Source organism: Arachis ipaensis, chromosome B05 (genome assembly GCF_000816755.2).
Source record: "Arachis ipaensis cultivar K30076 chromosome B05, Araip1.1, whole genome shotgun sequence".
In the NCBI taxonomy this organism is placed as follows: Eukaryota; Viridiplantae; Streptophyta; class Magnoliopsida; order Fabales; family Fabaceae; genus Arachis; species Arachis ipaensis.
Genome location: NC_029789.2, coordinates 123535210 through 123552187, shown reverse-complemented (window position 1 = coordinate 123552187; position 16978 = coordinate 123535210). Strand labels below are relative to the sequence as shown.

The window sequence follows — 16978 nt, the reverse complement described above, 5'->3', positions numbered from 1 at the left end:
AATTTTTTATAAAAAATCATTTATTTTTTTTGAAAAATGGATAAAGTTAACATTAATTAACACAAAAACTTTAAAATGGATTAAAAGTGAGATTTTTTAAAAGTTATGAGGGAGGAGAGTATATATTTTATAAATAGAGAGAAGAGGAGTGCATTTTAGCATCTCGCAAGAGAGAAGAATGGTATTTTCTCTAAAAAATATCTATAACAATTTCATTGTAAATTATTGTTGTTCTTGATATAAGTTTTAATTTTGGCCATGTAATAAAAGGTTAGGATCATTTTTTAAAATGAAATCCCTTACATATCATACTTCATAAATATCATACTTCATAAATTTGTATACCCATAATATGTTAATATTTATTTGCCTCTTTATTATTTAGTTTGATTTATTAAAAAAATATGAGTTATGTATGAAATTAATAAAGATAATTATATACTTTTTAATGTTCAAAATTTAAGTGACAAATACACATTACACTTAAAAATGTTAGTTAATTATGAGATAAAATATTTAATTATTAAAATAATATGTTTTAATTTTATATTTTACATGCTAAAATCATTACTTTTAAACTAACAACTAAAATAGTTATATTTATAGCATTAGCACATAACTTAGAAGTTTATTATGTATGCGTACAGAAGAGAAAATAATCTGCATCCTATACATATCTAATTGTTCACGTGTAAATACCGTTTGTTTAAAAAATAAATCTATGATTCAAAGGTTTATATGTAAAGATTCATATAACGAATGGGGTTATAATTTTTTTGTAGATGATTTCATCAACTATATTATTTTCATTAGAGATGAAGCACAGACTTAATATAGTCAAATTACATAATTAACACTTAAAAACAAAATAAAAAAAAGAAAACTCTTCTATTTGAACTATATTAATTATGAAATTATAAAACTAAAGATCATCATATGTTAGTCATATTTTCTACCATCCTCTGATATTGTCATTGCTAAGAAAATAGAATTACATAAAAAGGGTAATAGATATAGGTAAAAAGAGTAGTAGATATTTATATGAAAAATAAAAATATAACCGTCAAGATACAATTGTATGTAATAGATTAATTTTTTAATATACTAATTTAGTAAGTGAAATAGTAATAATAGGTACTTCTAACGTAAAAATTTTAATAGTTGCTGCAGCCTTGAAAGTGAATTCTAAAACAACACTATCTTTTTAAAAAAATTCAGAACTCTATCTCATTTTTCTCTTGAAACCACCACATTCTGGTATCTTAATTAGAAAGTATCAATTTGATACAAAATTAAATAATTAATCAAAATCATTTATGAGTTTCTCTTTAAAAAAAACAACAAAAAATGATGTAAAGTTGTTTTATTGTTCTAACGATTTTATATTTCTATTTGCAGGGAATCTTTTTTGTGACACTAAAATAAAGATGTTTAGTAATGCATCTCAGTGAATAAAAATATCATACCATATCTCCTAAATCAAGTATCATAAAATTTATTGTACTCTCTCCAAGAACAACAACAGCTAACAAATTTTTAGAAAATATAATATGTACAGACAACTCTAATTTTTTTGTTATTGGCCCAAAAAAACTCAAACTATTAAATACCATGAGATTTGTCTTAAACAATCTTCCTAAGAATAAAAACCTAAAAAATGTCATAGACAATTAAAAAGCATTGCTCAAATTTTATTGGGCTAACAACAACATACATAAAGTAAAATTGGTATGTTGTTTTGGGAGTAAACCAAATAACCGGGTTGGGGGATACCGTGGGAAACCAAAAAAAAAAAAATCTCTAATATATCATTATTATCAAATTATTCACATACATGATTAAATTATTAGTGTTACAGAAAAGAAAAATCCTTGATCTGCCAAGAGGGTTTTTATTGTATACTTTTATTTATGAATAGGAAAAAAATATTAATATTTAGACTAATTTGTGAGCATAATTAAGTGTATGTTTGCGTGTTTCTCTTTTCTATAATGATTTATCCATAATAATTTTATTTTAATTTATACCAGAGTTACTTATAATTTAAGCTAAAAATAACCACATTTGTTACCACCCCAAAATTGTTACAATTAATGGAATGAAAAAGAAAGAAATAGAACAAATGGTACCTCGGAATGATAAAGTAATACTCCAATTAACTTCAGCATTTTTTTTTTACCAAAGATAGGAGACTCGAACCCGCAACCTCTTAATTGAGTATGGGGAGACTATGCCATTTGAGTTATACTCATTGGCAAAATTTGGAAAGATAGGAGACTCGAACCCGCAACCTCTTAATTGAGTATGGGAAGTCTATGCCATTTGAGCTATTACTCATTGGCATTAACTTCAGCATATTACCACCCAAATAATCACTGAATAATATTAACATTACAACTAACTGACCTTAAGTGTCAACCACCTCTATTTTATTTGAATATTTTGACAAATAGAAGCATGCTTCCAAAATAAAAAGGAATGACCACAATGAAATATATAAATATTCCAATCATTGGATTACAATAAAAACATAGACTTGCCAAGTCGATAATGCAACAATTTCAACTATAGGCTAGAAATTATGATTCTCTCTTTGTAAATCAGAAAAATAATGGTTCCATTAAAGTATAATTAATTCATTTTTAAAGTAAATAAATGCACTAATCCTGGTCTATTATTCAGTGGAGAATAAATCAGCTCTAAGTTTTTCCATATTTACCTTAGTATTTATTCTCTCAACCTTTCCTTGCAGCTCTGCCTCCCTAGAGACACTGACTGTGTGCCATTCATCTTAGCTCAATTTGTCACCTACAATCACTCTGTTGAATTTGTCCGTTCTGTATTTACCTATGTTAATATATAAAACTCTAAAGCTCGCGACTTAATTTGAGTTTTTAGAATCGAACTTCAAAATCATTAAAACTACTTAATTCACATATACAGTATAAAGCTTATTATAGAAGAATTTAAAATCCTTAAAATACTAAATAGATATCCTTTTATTCCGCAAAGCATGTTAAAGAATTCAAACATACACACATGTTCTCAAATTTTAATTTTTAATTAAGTATTATTTAAAGAATACTTTTAAGTTACTTGTTTAAAATTTGAAGATCCACTCTCCCGAATAACTGTTTATTTTGAAGTAAGTTTGAGATATGACCATATTCAAGTGCTACTATTTTTCTAAGCTAATAGCATGTGCAAGAAAATAGAAAAATCTATCATATGTATTTTTATAGCAGGTAAAATTCACTAATGGTCCCTAGAATTCATAAATAAACAGAGATATATATTTTGATAAATGCATATTACAATGCTTAAAAAGTACAAAAAAAATAGACACAATTATAATAGACTTTTTTATACAGAAGATACAAACCTACAATAAAAATCAGAGTCAATAATGAAATCAGGAAGAGCAAAATGAAATAGTATGTCTTGTGAGATCATTTCAATGTGAACCTATTATGCACTGACAAATCAAGTTCAATGTGCAGTACATGGGTAATATAAGTAGTACTTACTAAAAAAAGTAAGCAAAAGTCTTAATGAAGAGTTGTCTAAGATTTTAATAGAATAAAAGAAATAATCATCAATTATCAAATTCTATCTATCAGTGAGGCATTAAGTAATAAGCTAAACTAAAGGTTTGACCATAGTAATCAAAATCTATGTCATGTTCTGTTCCTTATACAACATATATAAATAAGAAAATTATTAGATCAAGTTCCATAGACAATGCAACCCATTTTCTTACTAATATCAATCCAAAACTATATAACTTTATCATTTACTATTTTAGTTGTTCAATAGCAGAAAACTAACCCAAATTTCTCCTTAAATCTATGTTGACATTGCAGTTAGGTGCATAAAGATGTCATGATTATCATCTTATACTATATGTCATTTCTACATCTGAATAGTAAGCAAGATGTGACAATTTACAGTATTTCAAGTCCTACTTTGTTACTTGGTAGCATTACACAATTCGATGCAAGTACGCAACAAAAAAATTGAGACCATAAGCCACCTACTCTACTATATCAACATTGATTAGTAAAAGCAAGACTACATAATCAAACAGTTTGTATTATGATTAGTTACTATTAGATCTGTTTTTTGAAAATTTATATATTAATTAAAATTATTTATAAATAGTTATTTTATCATGACTCATTACATTTAGCAGAGAAAATTTATCTAATATGAAAAAAGAGCATTACTCAACTTTGTAGATAATAGAGTTTTAAGCAACATCGTCAGATGTTGGTAATAATTAAAAAAAAAAGCATTCCTCAACTTAATTGAGCAAAAATCAAATCCCAGTCTATAATGGTGACTTTCATGTAAATCTGTTTCTTTGATCTTTGATAATGGTGACTTTCACATGAAAACTCTAAATTCTGGTTCTTGAATATACAATTTCTGATCCAAACACATAACTGAACTCATTAAAAATTAGAAAGATAAAACAAAGATTATAATAAAAATTTATACCAAATATTAAAAAGGATGAAGAAGAGCTTTAATTGACTACCTACCTCCATCAAGATACAGCCCCAAAATGGATGAGGAAGAGCTTTAATTAACTACCTACCATGATGGAGCAATGAAACTTGAAGTTGTCATCCACAAAAAAAAAAATATAGATCCAAAGTAAAATTCATTGTCAAAAAAGGAAAAAGATATTAAACACCAAGAATAAAAAAAAAAGTGAAAAACTGTAAACAATCAGATAGTAAAAGCTCAAGAAAATGTTATACCTGCAGCAAACCACACAGCCAAAAAGGTCCAAACGAATCTATTAAAAATAAAAAGATTATTTACCATATATAACCCATTGCTACTGCAATAAAATCACATTATTTATCAGCAAACAACTCAAAACTAACACACCATATACACTAATGCAAGAGTAGACACCAAACAACAAAGCAAGAAATGAACCCAAAAATCTTACCTTGACCACAACATCAGACATAGCTTCAGCAAGCTAGTCCCTGAGATTTTAAGCTTGAGCAGGTCCTTGAAAATCACCAAAGTGCTATTTCCTTAGCTTCTGATCTAGTGTTCGTGGAAGATTTCTCTTTTTCTTCTCAAACTCAAAGTAAAAAATGTAAAGTTTTGATGTGTGATTCTTTTTTTTGTCATTACAAATTGAGACTTAGCATTCATTCTCTCAACCTCTCCTTGCAGTCATGTCTATTCATCTCAGCTCAATTTGCCACCGTCAACCACTCTACTGAATTTGGCCATTCTACATTTGCCTATATTAATATGCAAATATACACACATATTGAAACTAAATAAAGTAACACCTCATTTAAATTCTTAAAGAAGCTACATTAAATTATTTAAATTATTTCTTGAGCAATTCTTTTTATCAAGCTAAGTATTTTTCTTAACTACCATCTAATTCTTTTTTTATACCTAATTTAAATGATATTATTTGTTACATTAAAATTGTCTAGCCAAAATTTATTTCCCGAGACAATGACAGTTCACATTCATAATTAATAGTACTACCTGTAACACCCTACCACCCAGAACTTTACACTTAAGTCGTAAAATAGAGGTGGCAAGGTATTACGACTTCTAAAAAATTAAAATAAATTCTTATAATAGTGGAAAGAATATAATAAACTAGGAGCCTTGAAAAATGGGTAAAACAAAATCGCAAAATAAAAAGCGCCATACTCCGGAAATGGAACAACTTGCGTGTGAGACAAACTATAACTATAAAACGTAAGACAATAAAAGTAGGAATCGAAAGCGATAGGTATCAAATAACAAGCTCCTAACTCAGTCTGCAAAGTCAAGGCTGGCCGGAGAATATTTACATATATATACATATCCAAAACCCAAGATGTACATAAACAAAATCCTGCCTCTCCATAAACCTCTAAGAGGATCAAAAAGAATAAGTTATGTGGAGAGAAAGCTAAGTACGTGTATATACATCACTGCACAACAAAATAACACAGTAACCACTTCTCTTCAGGTGACCAGACGCCTAATGAGATACCTTTCGACCTGCATCTGAAAAACAACAACATAGTATGGAATGAGAACCGGAGGTTCTCAGTATGGTAAAGGTGCCCACATAGTTAATATAAAAGGTCTCGGGAAAGCCAAAGGCATTCCTAGAACTTCGACACTCAGATTTCAGCTTAAGAATTCAACTAAACCGGAAGTTAGGTAAGTTATCTAAGATATTCTAGTTCTGAATCTAATCTTAACTTAACATTCTACTTTCTGTCACTTCTAATCCTCTGAATCACTGGTGGAACAACCCTCGTCATTCCTTCGCCAGACAAGGGGCCTCTTAATTACATAGACAAACATTACAGACAAGGAAAACATGAATAGAGAAGCAATTACAGCAAGTAGAACAAGTAGCAGATAAGAAGAATTTAACAGTTAAGCAAACTAAACAGTGCACATCCAAACAAATCAAACAAATGCATATGATGTATGCCTGTCCTATGGCTGATGAGTCTCATCTGTCGGTTATACAGCCAACCCGACACGTCCTGGTAGTTAACCATTGGACAGTCCCTCTGTGCGCGCATCCCCAAGCTCAATAATATTCCATGGAGTTAAACTCCAAGCTCAAATATAATATTCCATGGAGTCACACTCCAAGCTCAATAATATAGTATTCCATGGAGTTAAACTCCAAGCTCAATAATATTCAATATTCATATCTATATGCATGCCCATGGGGGAATCCGGGGAGTTAGAGTGCCCGGTCACATCTTGCGACAGAGGGTCAACAAATAGTCTCAAATACTCAAGCTACAAGATAATCTCTTTCCTTTTTAGAATAACATCTCAAATCAAAACTCTAATTCTTATAGAAACTTTGGCAGTATCTCCTTTAAAACTTGAATTTCTGCCACCCTTCAAGGGTCCCAACTAACGAATCAAACACCTCTCAGTCCTTCAAATCGTTTTCAGTAACAAATTATTTCAAAATCAGACTAATAACAATATTAAATCTTTTTCCAAAACTGACCAACTTCAACAGCAAATTATTGACAATAGCTAAACCTCACATTTTATACCATATACACAATCCATCATTTATTCATTCATTTCATTCCTATCTTAAGGTCTTCTAGCCTAAGTTTTCACGTGACATTAAATATTAACTACGAGAAACCAAAACCATACCTTCGTACGGAATCAAAATATTCAAAGCTCCGGAGAAGCTTTCTGATCGAGCTATCGAAGAAGAAAACGTCCAGAATCGTCTGTGCCTCCTAAAACTCCTGTTGGCCGAACTCAAGAGATAGAGGAGTTACGTCACCGTCAACTTCCACCGATCAAAAGTGGTGCCAACGTGTAGAGGAGAAAGATATGAATACTTTTACCGGATTAGATTTTTGATTGGAGTTACGGATTGTAAGAAATTGAAGGGAAAGGTTTGGTGGAGGTTTCCGTTTTCTCCAAGGTTCTGAAAACCGAACCGGTCATCGAATCGCTCTAGCTACTGGTTCACTGGTTCATAGGTTCAACCGGTTCGACCGTGGTTGAACCGAAAAACCGTTTTATAATAAAATAATAAATAAAATATAAATAAACACATGAAAATATAATTATAGCCTAATGTAAACTTTAAAACAAAGGTGCTTTATTATTAACTTCCATCTATTTGACTCAAATTATCTCCTTTTTTGACTAACTTCGAATATGATTCATGTTTCTTGAGTCACAAGGTGCCTTTGGAGTATATTAATTCACCAAGAATGGTGTTTGCAGCTACAATGCATAGGTTTCTTTTACCTTTCCACCCTCTTTTGAACCAGTGCCATTTGGTACGTTTGGTGGATAAGATCAAATTAATGTTTTTGATCTAATTCAACAATAATCAATCATTATCCTTTATCATGGATAAGTGCACAACATACCTTGATTTGTCATATGGTTGTACCAGAAGGGAACTGGCATCAGGGGTGCTAATTTGAGCAATGCTCTTCAAGCTAACTGGACTTCCATAGTATTCCACCTAGAAACATGTTATAAAATTGCTTATCTACAGAAATAAACTATTGATGAATACATTGATATCTAGTTCATCGTATAAATAATGCATTATGGTATAAGCAATGTGGTGGGTTGGATCAAAAGTACAAGTTGCCAATTTGGTGTGGCAGTTCCTCAATGTAGGTTCCGTAGAATTGTTAGCAATACTAAATAACAATGTGACAAGCAGATGAAGTACAAATGAAAAGTAGTCCACCAATCCAAGTCAAATGTTGGAGAAAAATTGAGAAATGAGATTGATCAATCAGAGTTCACAGTTTCAGAGTTCAATAGTTCATCATGTCACAAAATCAAAGAGCTACTCAATGAACAGAGTTCACAGTAATCCAACCCAATGATCTCAACTCTCAAGTTCACAACAAATGAACAAACAACATCCAAAATTCAAAGTTTAGCAGTTCATCATGTCTCAAAATCAGTGTTGACAAAATCATGTCACAAAATCAGAGTTCAAAAAATTCTTTGTTCACAGAATCATCTCTCAAAATCAGAGTATACAAAATCAGAGTTCACAATGACAAAATCATGTCACATAAATCAAAGTTCACACAATCATATTTTATAAAATCAGAGTTCACACAATCAGAGTTCACAATTTCATCTCTCAAAATCAGAGTTCACAATGACAAAATCATGTCACATAAATTATAAATCAGAGTTCACACAATCAGAGTTCACAGTTTCATCAGAATTCAGTCAATTCACAGAGTTCACAGTATCAGATTTCATCACAGTATCAGAGACTCAGAGTCAGTTCATCATGCAACAGTTCATAACTAAATTAAAAATTACCTGGAACTCTATTGCTTTCTCTCAGAGCTCGAAGGCACCTTGAGGCTTCAGGCTTCACCTATTTAACGCTTCAACCGAACTCTATTGCTTTCTCTCAGAGCTCGAAGGCACCTTGAGGCTTCAGGCTTCACCTATTTAACGCTTCAACCGAACTCTATTGCTTTCTCTCAGAGCTCGAAGGCACCTTGAGGCTTCAGGCTTCACCTATTTAACGCTTCAACCGAACTCTATTGCTTTCTCTCAGAGCTCGAAGGCACCTTGAGGCTTCAGGCTTCACCTATTTAACGCTTCAACCGAACTCTATTGCTTTCTCTCAGAGCTCGATGGAGGTGACTGGTCGAAGTGGCTGAGTGCGCGACGGAGCTGACGGCGCGACGGACCCAACGGCGCCACGGAGCTGACGGCGCGACGGTGCTGAAGGTGCGACGGATCGGGATGGCGTTCAGGGCTTCAGGCGTTCTCTGTCTCTCACTCTCTCTGACGTGATAGTGCGACGGATCGTGACGGTGATGAATGATGAGAGTGGAGCTGAAGTGCGTGGGTGTGGGTCTGTGGGTGTGGCCGTGTGGAACTGGGAGTCTGGGATGCAACACGCAAGTGCGAATGGCAAAGAAGAATTAGGGTTCACATTTCACAAAACGCAAAACGGCAGCGTTTTGCTGCACGGCTAAAAAACCGGCCGGGTCCCGGTTCGGTTCGACCGACCGGTAACCGGTCGGTTTGTCGGTTCAACGCCGATTTCTTAATTTTGCGGTTTTTCTAATTGTCCGAACCGCTTTAGTTTCCGGTTTACGGTTTAACCGGTTCGACCAGCCGGTTCGAACCGGTTTTCAGAACATTGGTTTTCTCTCTTTCTCTCTCGGTTACGCTCCTTTGTTTCTTTCTTTTTTCCCGTTCTCATTGTTATAAAATTAGTTCAATTACTGATAATAAAATAATTTTCTAAAAATAAGGAATTCTAATTTTATAAAATAAATTATAACTTATTTATATTTGTATTTTTAAAATTGAAGGTTGCTACATTACCAAATAGAAATAATAATAATAATTATTTACTCTCAACAGAGCCTATTAATCAAAAACCAATGCAACTTAAAATAGAACCAATACTTACCATATAGAATGTCGTAGAGCAGAAGTCAATATAAGTCAAATCACTCAAGACTGTGACTGAAAAGTGAAAACAACATTAGAAACTAAGAAAAATCGAATTATTGCAAAAGTGTATGAAAACTTGAATTATTTCTGGTCTTGATTTTTTACACAATACATTTAAACCTATTTATATTATCTACTAATATAGTATGCAAGTTAAAAAAAACCACAATTTCATTCTTCAAATGAAAATATAGTGAATACAGGAGTTAAAAGAATAGTGTATGCTTGTAGGTAAATAACCTAAACTCAAATCATGGGTTAAATAAGTAATGAGTGAGCAAGGTAGAATGATCATAACAATAGTAGTTTATAAAAAATGAAACACTACAATTATAATACATAAATAATCATGACGTAACAGTTTTCTCAATTTAGAGCATAAAATTTTCTCTCCAATTTTATTAATAGAATCTGACTACAATGACAAAATATAGTACCATTGCACCTATAGTTTTTTCAGATCCAATAGAATATAAGAAACGAAGGCAATGTGGCTCTACATTTCTAACTCCATTTTAGACATGTAAAATTATTAGCTGATGCTCCTAAGTCCCATATATTAGTTAATTCTTATTAATTATCCCTGCATTCATTACCTAGCTCTTAATCTTTCAGTCTAAAGTTAGAACAAATGAAGCAAAATTTAAAGAGTTTATAGGCATTTAATCAAGCATGTAACATGCAAAGAAGAAAGCTTAAAAACATCTATATTCTTGAGGATTCCATCACACAAATCAACATGACAGAGAACATAGGATGTGATTTCAGATCTTTCACCAAATTGGTTTGTTGGAATAACAAACCAAAGAAAATGTGTAGCAAGAGTATAGAGACAAAGTTAAAGGTAAAGTTCCTGACGATATTCCAATTTAAAAGTGTTTATGACAGCAAAGGTTTTTTTTCTTAGTTTGTAAAGAAAAAAATTGAACCATTTTATTCTTTTTTTTAGTAACTTCTAATTTAAAGTAGATTATTTATGAGCTACTATATATAAAGAAAAAAAAATGAAAATTGACCTCTTCAGCATCTCAAATGCATCACTGACCTTAAACTCCCTAGCCCTCAGAAATTTGAGAAGAACTATATCACTTCCTTTATCTCTTTTGCTTGGCAGAAGTGGTATCCCACAAAGAGACACATCCTTCTCCACTCCAATACTTTTCTCCTCTGCTTCAGTTTTTTCCCCTCTTGTTCCTTAACTGGTTCCACACCCTCCTTATCAGCACCTTCCTTTTTAACTTCTTCTTTCAACCACTTTACTGATAGTTCTTCTCAAAAGCATGTATAATGTGATTAAAGATATGAAAACAGTAAAAATAAAAAAGTAAGCACCAACTTCTCTGAGGATCAATGAAACAATGAAAGGGACACCAAAGATTGCTTATCTCAGATTATAAAAATGGAAGTTTTTGTTAATTTTCTCACGATTTTAAAACTAAATAATACTTTTCAAAATAACCCAAAGGATAAAAAAGATGGATGTGGTTGAGGAAGCTAACCTATTCTGCACAACGTAGGAGGGTCCTTCTGCAAATGTTTGAGCTCCTTCAAGATGTGCTCTGACGTCATATCTGAACACTACATACATTAAAGCAACAGATCAAGAATCATTCAAGCTCTGGAACTGAATCTGAGATCCATTCTGAGTTCATTAACCGTAATAAAAAAAATACTTTCTCAGTTTCATTGATTTTGCATAAACACAACAATTTGTGTAACTATTCTAACTCTTAAAAAATAAATTACCTATGCAACACCGCCAACGACAGCCATCCACGCTGAGTAACTGCGAACAAATCGAGCTTCGGTTTTTACGAACAGATGAATAGTCTCTACCGACGGTTTCTCTGTCTGCATCGCGAGCAAAGTGTTTGCTCCGGTGACAGTGCAGAGCTTCGGTACCGGCAGGCGGAGAGACTGATGGAAAGATATATGATGATTGATGAGGGAGGAAAATGGGTTTTTGAATTTTGAAATACAGTGACCGCGTTCAGTTTAGAGTTTTGGCTTTCTAAAATGTACACAACACAATTTTAAATTTGACATCTAAACCGCTTTTATTTACTTTGCTGCCCTTATTCTCTTATTGCATCACGTGTCAATTAAATAGGCTGGACACTTGTCGAATAATGAATCATGTACTGCTCTCCTATTATATATAGAGAGATTAGAAAGTCACTTGCATTGTAGGATTTGTGTGTTATTAGTTTAACATTAAATGAACCCCAAAATTTAAAATTTTTTTATAAAAATTCTAGTCCTCTAAAGATATTGACATTCTTTCCCAACCCAAATATCTTCCACCAAAGAAATTAGTCCCATAATATAACTATGGAGATAAAAAAAATGTTATGTGTACAGTCAAATTAGTATCATAATAAAATTAATATTATGTATTTACGTATAAATATATGTGTAATTTAATTTAATTTATTTTTAATATATATTTTATATTTTAATTTATAGAAATACATGCAAAAATAAAAAAAAAAATAATTAAGCATTTTATATGATTAGAGTAATACTAATTTTTAGGAGTGTTCATGGATCGGATTTGATCCACATATCCGCGGTATTTATTCGAATCCGATCCGAAAATTACGGATGTGGATCCGATCCGTACACTAATATATAGGATCGCATTGTGGATTTTGTGTAGGTATCTACATATCCGTGTATCCGCAAAAATAAAGAAATAAATAAGTAAATATTATTTTTATGTTTTATTTTAACTAATAATTATCATATATGTTGTATTATTTAACAGATTAATTTTTTTTTTAATGAACAACTATGAAATATAATTGTGCCGTTTAGGTTTTTTCACGTGAGGAGTACATACTCCTTCAACTTGCTCTGCTAGAGTTTTTTCCAAAACAGAATTCTTGTGCCATCTAGGTCAATGTTTGATTTTGCCAATTCCTTTCTTTAATCCTTTTTTTATTCCCTTCTTTATTCCTTCCCTTTAATTCGCCATGAGAGTTCTTTCATGAAATTGTCGAGATTTGGGAAGACCCCTGACAGTTCATAACCTTAAAGGGATGTGTTAATCCCACTCCCCCGAGATTGTATTTCTATGTAAAATAAAAAACCAATCTCGTAAGTTTAGATCTTGTCATTTTACGGATTGGAGGATTGTTAGTCTGATGAGTACAGTTGGTGGATTGGCTTTAGCATGGAAGGAGGGCACTACGGTTGAGATTCTTGCCGAAAAAGAGTTTTTCATAGCTGCCAAGGTAAATGATCATGCTTTGAACTATTCTTGGGGGCTGATTGGGGTACATTTAAATAGCTTGGATGGAATTCGGTCTACCCAATACACAGAACTTTCCTCTTTTGTACAAGGTTTCTTTGGAAAAGTTATAATTATGGGTGATTTTAATGTTATAGTGAGCCTCGATGAGAAGGAAAGAGGGGAGGGGTTAAAATCAGCTTCATCTATTTTTGAATTTGTGAATTTTATTGATGGTGGTGGACTGAAAGACTTGGGTATGATTGGAAGAAGGTTTACCTGGACTAATAGGCGACGAGGGCAGGACCAAATCAGGGAGCGACTTGACCGTGCACTTGTAAATGGTGAGTGGATGGATTGTTTTTCATCAACCTCGCTGTCTTGACTCGCAGAAAACAATTCAGATCATGCGCCTATCCTCCTTGATACATATCCGGTCATAGAAAAATCTAATCAGAGGTTTAAGTTTTAGGAGAGATGGTGTGATCTAGAAAAAATTCGGGTAATTATCACTGAAGCTTGGAAGGAATGGGTGAATGGCTCAGCAATGTTTGTTTTGGTTCAAAAATTGAAGCATTGTAAGCACCATATTGTTCAATAGCAGCAACAGAACAAATCTAATTCAAAGAAGGACATTGGTGAACTCACATCTCAACTTGAAATTCTCAGAGAGGAGGATATTACAGGGGGAGAACAGGTTGAAGCCTTGGAAAATAAATTTGAGGATGCTTACTTTAAGGAGGAAAGCTATTGGAGGGAGAAATCTCGTGTAAAGTAGCTAAAAGAAGGGGACAGAAATACAAGTTTCTTTCACCAATCATTCCAATCCAGAATCTGGAGAAATAAAATTTGGAAACTGGAAAAGAATGATGGTACGTATGCTACCACCTGTGAGAAAATTGCACAAGTAGCTGAAACATACTTCAAGGATATCTTCACATCGATTAACCAAGCTAATTCGGCACATGCATTCGAAGATTTTGAAATCAAAGTTTTAGCAACCATGAACAGAAAATTAACTAGACCGGTCAGTTTTGATGAGGTAAAATGTGCGGTATTTAGTGTTCACCCCCAGAGCGCCCCTGGTGATGATGGATTTACGGCTAAATTCTTTCAATTCTACTGGAATTTAGTAGAGGAGGATGTTTTTAAGGCTGTCCGCAATTTCTTTGTCAGTGGTAGACTACTAAAGAGCTTCAACCATACACAAATATGTCTCATTCCTAAGATTCCTAATGCAAAGAATATGACACAGATTAGACCCATCAGCCTTTTCTCAGTTGTGTATAAGATTATTTCTAAAGTACTAGTCCATTGGCTACAGAAATTTATGACTTCGCTGATCAGCCCTAATCAAAGTATCTTCATTAAGGGTAGATTGATTTCAGACAATGTCCTAGTCGCTCATGAATGTATGCACTATCTAAAGACAAAGAAGAGGGGCCTATCGAGTGAAATGGCTGTTAAATTAGATTTGAGAAAAGCCTATGATCGTTTTGAGTGGCATTTTCTTTGGTTCATTTTGGAGAAGCTGGGATTTAAATCTAGGTGGATTGGTTGGATACAAGAGGTGGTGACTACAGTTTCTTACTCTGTTGTTGTTGAAGGTCAACCTTTTCATTTTTTTAAACCAAATAGAGATATCCGTCAAAGAGACCCTCTATCTCCATACCTTTTTCTTTTTTGTGCAGAAGGATTATCCTTTTTGCTAAACAAGGCAGAGCAAAACAGTCTCATTGAAGGTATTCAGATCAACGGAAGATGTCCTACTGTTAATCATTTATTGTTTGCAGATGACTCAATCCTTTTTTGCAAAGTGTCAAAAATAGTTATGAAAATATTCTCAATCTTCTCCAGTCATACGAGGGGTTCAGTGGCCAAAAAGTTAATGTGCATAAATCAGCTCTATTCTTTAGTAATAATACTCCTCCCGCTGCTCGATTACTACTGGCTCGGAAATTGGACATTGATCATATTGGTGCACAGGATAAATATTTTTGGTCTTCCATCTACAGTCCAAAAATAAAAAAAAAGGCCACATTCAGAGAAATCAAGGACAAGGTGAGGAAGCGAGTTCAAGGGTGGAAAAGAAAACTTCTCTTCTCTGCAGGCAAGCATGTTCCTGACACTTTAATTAGGGAGATTCACAACATACTCTCCCAATTTTGGTGGGGTCAAAAAGGTACAGAGCGAAAAATGGCATGGGTTAGTTGGGATATTATGACAAGACCGAAATTAGAAGGTGGACTAGGTTTTAAGGACCTAGGGGCTCGGAATTTGGCACTATTAGCAAAACAATGTTAGAAAGTTGTCTCTCAGCCACAATCACTCCTATCTAGATTCCTCAAAGGTAAATATTTTCGATACAGTTCTATAATGAATGCAGAGATCGAAACAGTTCCTTCGTGGGGGTGGCGTAGCATATTGGAAGGGTGTAAGGTTGTTGAAAAGGGGCTGGTTTGGCGAGTTGGTGATGGATCTAGTATCCGAATCTTCAGTGATCCTTGGCTTGCTCCTCCACATCCTTATGTTGTTTCTTCATCTGAAACTTCCAATCTACAAAATCAACCACTATTGATGGTCAAAAACTTAATACTTTCTAATGGTTAGTGGAATCAAACTCTAATTAGAAGTATTTTTTCTGAGGACACTAGTCAGCGTGTGCTAGAAACAATAATTGGGGGTGGAGAAGATAAAATTTATTAGTCCCTTAATAAAAGTGGTTTGTATGAAGTGAGTATTGGGTACCATGTGGCTTATGGGTTCTCGCATCTTCCCATTGAATTTTGCTCAGAGATTATGAGACAACAAAATTTTTTGTGAGAACTGTGGAAGCTGAAAATCCCAAGAAAGATTAAGATTTTTCTCTGGAGGGGCTTCCATGAAAAGCTTCCAGTGCTGCAAAAGCTTCATCATCGCATCCCATCGATTCAACCTATCTGCCGAAGATGCCTACAATTTCCAAAAACAATCAATCATTGTGTCTTCCATTGTGTAAAATCAAAGAAAATTTGGTCAAAATGGGCTTATCAGCTACTAGAAGGAGCACCGAAGACTTTGATTTCTATGTTGAGTGGAACTTGAGAATGGGAGCCTTGTGTACCCAACCCAATAGCTCCTCTCAGAGAATGATAATGGTGATTTTGAGCTGGTCCTTATGGAAAGCTAGGAACAGGTTCATCTTTGATAATGTATCAACTAGTGTAGAAGAGATAATGACGTCTGTTTTGAAGCTGTAGAAAGAGCTTCAACAAATTCCCACTTCCTAATTGATGAGCACTTTACTTTTTTATCTCTCTTATTAGATTATTATATGATGTTACCTCTATAGTAGAGCATTGGGAGTCCCCTATTTCTTTTATTTGTCCCATATATGGATACCTATATGTTTCTTTCATTTCATGAATGGAATTATTTGACTTTGGAAAAAAAATATGTTGTATTATTTTAATTTATTATTTAAGAAAAGTATGTTTAATATTATTTTAACAGTAAACATCTTTAAAAGAATAGAAAAAATTAGGGGTGTTCATGGATCGGATCCCATCCGTATCTGCGGTTTTTATCTGAATCCGATCCGAAAATTGCGAATATGGATCCGATCCACAAGGCTATCGGATCCGATCTGATGCGATCCAAACCGCACACTAGTAGGATCGGATTGCGGATTTTGCATAGGTATCCGTATATCCGCAAAAATAAAGAAATAAATAAGTAAATATTCTTTTTATGTTTTATTTTAAC

The 16978-nt window shown here is 33.2% G+C and overlaps 1 long non-coding RNA gene across 2 annotated transcripts in view; it reads right to left on the bottom strand.

The window, feature by feature from the left end:
• Positions 1 to 9680, bottom strand: part of LOC110272309 — a 13668-nt gene extending 3988 nt beyond the window's left edge. Inside the window, exons 1-2 of one of the 2 annotated variants that reach the window (XR_002363500.1) lie at positions 9102 to 9680; positions 8845 to 9035 (exon numbers count right to left, since the gene is read on the bottom strand). This is a non-coding gene — a long non-coding RNA (uncharacterized LOC110272309). Of the gene's footprint in view, positions 1 to 7927; positions 9036 to 9101 lie in introns of those variants that run through there. The other variant, XR_002363501.1, reaches the window with a different exon arrangement.